Raw genomic sequence first — 6,000 nt, forward strand, 5'->3', positions numbered from 1 at the left:
CAATAACTCTGAATTTCCAATGAGTATCTACGTTATTCCTAAATCTTTAAAATCCCAATTAAAAATCAAAATGGAATAGTTAACACTACTCTCATTTCTGCCGAAGAAAACACTTAAGATGATGATAAAATGAAACCAATGAAAACCATGATGCAGCCAGAATGAATGAATTTCCTGGGTGTTCTTCCTGAAAAGGTACTGAAAGGTTAAAGTATTTCTGGACAAGCACTTTTCGCTTTGTGGCATCTGCTTTACCTGTAGAAAATGTTTTAAAAAATGACAAAAAATGTCATCAACAAAACAGAATCACCAAACAGCATCTTATCCTACTCCCGCTTTTGACACATACATGTGTAACAAAAACATTCATTCTCACTCACACGTACGGGTCTGGTCGGGTTCAACCCAGTCAGTCATCAGCAGTGCTGTTGTGATGTAACACTGTCAGTCCAGGTCAAAGGTCATTTGGTCTCAGTCTTATGGTCACATCATGCTCTGCAGAGTCTTTGATTATTCAGTATAGGTGATATCCATCTTTTACAAAATGAGTGTCGTCATTTATTTTCCCTTTAATTACGACTATATTTTAAAGATGTCTTTTAACTTTCCCTTGGGACAGCTGATTCCCTCATTTTAAAATGTAGTAGATACAAAATATCACTTCATTTTTCTCCCACTGAATCTTTATCACCACCTAATTTATACCAAAATATCTAATAGATCTTATTTCCGAAAACTTTGCACATACCAACTGTTAGGGAATATTTTGTGTAAGCTTGTAAATCTTGAGCTCATTTGCATCTCTTCTCTCTGTCCTCCTCTGACCTGGCTCTACAGCCTTGCAGATGCTGTTATCTTCATTAAGGAGGGGAGCCTGGGCTTCCGAAGCCTTGTTGTTCCCACAGTGGGTACAAGCTCAAGCTGACCTAAGATTGGCTTTATTGTTTAGGGACAGCTAGCTCCAGTTTATCTGGACACAGATGCTCCAGTAAACACCTTATTTGTGACCTAGATGACAGTTTAAGTTAAACGTATTGTCTGAGCTTCTTTAGTCTGACGTTTGAAGAATGTTGATTATCCATTCGGAAGTAGTTAAAACCTCTTCCTATTGTCGAGATCTTCAGAATTGGTTTGGCAACTGCTGTGGCAACTCGTGTCTACAGTAAATGTCTTGTCAATTCTCCGGCCGTAACTCCGAATAAACCCAACAGTGTTTTACCATCAAGTTCCTGCTCTCCAGTGTCTCTCTGAGTTTCGTCTCCATTGCTTCAGTTTCCACAACACTTACTATCTGAAGTCACAACATTATTAGGATCTGTAAAACTCTGCTACGTATTTCTTAATAAACTGCATTATTTGTTATCAATTCTGGGCTTCTTAAAAAATATTTCAAGTCTTTAATCGGGAAAATAATGTGTGAAACTATGAAAGCTTTGACATGTTATAATTACACCTTCCTTCAATAAGAATTTAACAACAGGAGTAATTTCATAATGGTTTCCATTCATGTGGTTAATTATATTTTACATGGTTTGTAGTCTAATTTTGGAGTTTTACAAGTCTGTTTCAATTAAATATCATATCTGAGATCAAGTGTACTCTCTGCCTCCTTCTGTAGATCAAAACTCTTACAATTTAAAACTCTTCTAAAGTCACACCCCAATAAAGGCTCTGAAAGAATAATTGGTTAACATGATGAAAATGTTCCTACCCTGTCCTCCGGACTCCTAAACAGTCTCTGCCAAAAAGTGTAGTGGATCTTTCTTATCTCTGTAATTTCCCTCCTTTCCTAGAGTGTGTTTCAGGTTTATTTACTAATTGACTTCAATAACTTCCTCTTTTGTTATTTATCATTTAACAATCAATTAAATCTTGTGTAATAAAATATTTTAATATTTAATTTTATTTATTATAAATCCAATTCAAATTCTTTATGTCTTTGTGTCTGTACAAACTCACTCATTTCCAGCTCCCCTTTCTACCACCGCTGCTTCTCTAGCTTGATGACCCCGACCTCCTCACATTCTGCCCGTTGACCTCATCGCCCCTCCCTCTGCTTCTGGTTATTGACAGTCTTTGACTTTTCATTGGCCCAGTTGAACCTGCAGTCCACATCAAGCTTCTCCCCTTGTACTGCTTTTCATTTCAGCATTAGTCTGCTCAATCACCGTCTGTGGATGTCTTTCATGGGGGGCGGAACCCGCTTTCATGTGCTTCATTATTGTCCATCAGAATCTGTGCTCTTAGCCAACACTTGTGGATCTGGATCTCTGTGCTCCTATCAGAGGAACTGGTGATTATCTATGTCAGTCAGCATGCTGTGTGTTTGTGGCTGACACAGGTGGAGATGCAGATGGATGTAGTTCTGGATACAGCCTTTCTGTTGTTTTTCCATCTCTGGTTCTGTCTGTTGGATGGTGAAAGGAAGTGTTCTGTGTGGGGATAGTCTTTTGTTTTGCTCAGGAGGGTCGGGGGTTGTAATCAACTAAATTAATGTCTTCTAATAACATATCACTGAAATGTATTCAAATGAACTACTTTCTCCCATACATTAAAATATTCACATCCAAGAACCATTACCTTTATACAGCCTCTGTTCTCTGGCCTTTTCTTTTCCTCTACAATAAGAACATTCCAATGTTTCTCCAAAAGGTTAAAATCCCACTGCTTCTTAAACTGTGAAACCCAGCAGAGCATGTAAACAGATCACTAAGATGTAAATTGACATAAGTGTAGTCATATGATTATACTGCTATTATAATTACTAGTGTTAACACTTGTAATGTAGTATCACAAATATCCAACTATAATACCTAAACTATCCTTTGTTTTTTTGTACACTGGGGCAATTCGCTACTTGCACAAACACTTCCGCGTTCTACTTAATACTGCTCGATTGTTTCCGGTTAAACAATAGCGACATTCTACACCTGATGTTTACAAGAGCTCCAAAAGTTGAACATCACCGATGGTCACTGGATATGTAGGCCGACCAAAACCCCAACAAGCAAATTGGATAAAGGTTTTAAATTGTACACATGCGTCATACATACACAACTACGAAGGTTAGAAAATAACTATTAAGTGACTGACTAACTATCTAACGCTAGGTAACGCCACTGTCATGCCTAACAGTAATGCCATGTGCAAGATGTGTTGACGTGAGTAATATAGATATAATGCTCATGACACTTATCTGTTATTTTATTCAGTGTCCAATAAAGACAGGCTGTCAGGGCAGGTCGGTGTGAGAGCCTTGTGCTACAGGACAATGAGGAAGAGTGAGACACCACACTGTGTAAGTATAGGCAGGAAGCTGTGTAACTTGGTTTATCCCCGTTCAGTGGTGCTCAGTTCAGTGGAGCATTATAGCTAAGTTCATTCCTAAAAGCTCACCAACTTCAATGTTTTGCCTGTCTCCCTGCACATTGGTCAGATAATTTGATCAAGTTAATAAGGATAAGGTGGAAACGTGTTTGGGTGGTCAGAAACATATTTACACAAGTTAGCACTGCTAATATACACCTTCTAAGGCATAATAGTTATCAAGGAAGGTTATTCAAGTTTGTTTGAGTAGGGAGAGAATATAAAGCTAAGCATTCAGGAGGGTAGGCATCTTCTATGAGCATGGTTCAGTAACAATAACTGTTCTACTCATAATAACCTACTTGCTCTTTTCCATGAAGCAGAGGTTATATTTCAAATTTTCTTCTCTTTCTTCTTAGATTACGCTTCGCGATTCATTGCCAGTGGTGTTGACGCACAGCCAATGCTCCTGTATCTTGCAGGCAATGTTGTGTGCTATCAGATAGCGGCATTGCTGTTCCAAACAGCACATTATTATCAGCTAAACATGCCAGTTGTGCCCCCTGTACATAGCTGCACAGAATCTGAACAACAATGGCACAAGGAGCGAACAATAGTAATTTAAATGAGGTTAACGTTTTTTTATATGTCTCAAGTCACTTGCAGAGCTCATCATGAAGGGAACAAGGCAGACGGCCGACAGGGAGAGTTGCTGAGATGGAGCCTGTAGTAGCCGCTGAGTACAGTAGGCTACTAAATGTTAATTACTCACACTGTGGTCTTGTCATTCATCCTACTACACCCTGGCTTGCTGCCTCCCCCAATGGCATTGTTTTTGACCCCACTGAATACCCCTAATTTGGCCTTGTCAAATTCAAATGTCCCAATGTGCAAAACGTTGACTGCAAATATCTGCAGATGGAATGTGGTTCCCCTAAACTAAAGAAGAGCCACGCATATTACTGGCAAGTGCAAGGACAACTGCACATCACCGGAATGCAGTGGTGCGACTTTGTTGTGTGGGCGCAGGAGGACTACCTTGTGGAACGAATACACATGGATGGAATATACATGGATCCACAATTATTATATCTCTTCGCTGGCCTGGGAGCGCCTTGGAATCCCCCAGTCAGAGCTGGTTGATGTGGCCAGGGAAAGGAAAGTTTGGGGCTCTCTGCTGGAGCTGTTACCTCCGCGACCCTGACGGAAAAGCGGGAGAAGATGGATGGATGGAATGACAAAAATATGTTCTAAAATATTTTATTACAGTTCATTTTTCATTCATATGTTTTTTCAGCCAATATGTTACAATAGTTCAATATGTTATGTACAATATGTTACAATGTTCATTTTTACAAATCTATACGAATGAATATATAATACATACAACATATGTCAATGAAATGTTAAGAGGGAACAACTAATTAACAGAACTTTACATTCAACAGTTTGCTTACATTGATGTTTGTGTCCATAAGATTTACAGAATGTTTAACAAAATGATCTGCCACTGGAATAAAAAAAAATTCACTAAATGAAATTACAAAAACCTGGTGTTGAACCAATGCTTTACTTAACCCATGCCTTAACTGATGCCTCTTTTTGGTAGTTTGACAACAGGCATGCGTCTGTAAACGTTTGGCTAATGTTTCCTGCATGAGAAAGGGGGATTACGGCATCAAACAATTTGTTTAGTTTAATTTTCCTAATGACTCATTCCACATGTACTCGGAGACATGCTACTGATTGTGCTGCAGTAACCTGGTATGCGGGCATCTGATTTTGCTTTGACAGAAATGGTGGGCAGTATATTTTGCAGTTAACACAACCACTAATGAGGAAGCCCTTGTCAACCATCACTGCCATTTCTTCCGTGAGCAACTTGGCTAATCCAGACTGTTTGAACAGCTCTTTGTCACTCACTTTCCCAGCTTAAAGTGAGGAGACAAATGTGACTACACCATGTGGGGCTATGCCAATCACAGGGTTCCCGCGGGGTCTTAAAAAGTTTTAAAAGCATTGAATTTATGAATTTGGAAATAATACCTTAAAAAGACTTGAAATAGTCTTGAATTTTGATATCTGGGTCTTAGAATGTGTGCAGTATGTAACTTCTCCGTATCACATTCTCGTCAAAAGTTTCATTTGTCAACGACTATTATTTTGATTAAATAACGTAGCCTAAATAAAGAGTGGCGGAACCAATAATTGAGAACGCAACGCTGCCCCGGGTCCGAACACGTCACTTTGCTATAGCACCGCAACACAGACACAGACCACAAGCAACAAGCCAAGCAGAAGCGCGAAAAATCTAAGAAAATCTAAGCAGAACACAAGAAAGTTTGACTAACGCCGTTATGTTGTTTTTTTAAAAAAAATACGTTACCTAGCTACCCATTTCATGCTGGGGTTATGGGGAAATGTAAATTTAACAAAGCGTGGCGAGATAAACAAGCATTTTGTCACTGGTTAAAACCGGTTGACAACAATGTATTCGAGGCTTTTTGCACAGTATGCAAAAAAAAAAGATTCAGTTTGGTACCATGGGCGTGAAGGCTTTAGATTCTCATGCCAAGTCGTCCAAGCACATCAATTCTATCAAAGGGAAGGATCAAACTCCTTCCATCGCCGGCAAGTTTCAACCTGCTAACGTTAGCCAGCTAGCTGTTAATGTGGCTGAAGCAGAAGCAGATA

The sequence above is a fragment of the Eleginops maclovinus genome, chromosome 12 (genome assembly GCF_036324505.1).
Source record: "Eleginops maclovinus isolate JMC-PN-2008 ecotype Puerto Natales chromosome 12, JC_Emac_rtc_rv5, whole genome shotgun sequence".
In the NCBI taxonomy this organism is placed as follows: Eukaryota; Metazoa; Chordata; class Actinopteri; order Perciformes; family Eleginopidae; genus Eleginops; species Eleginops maclovinus.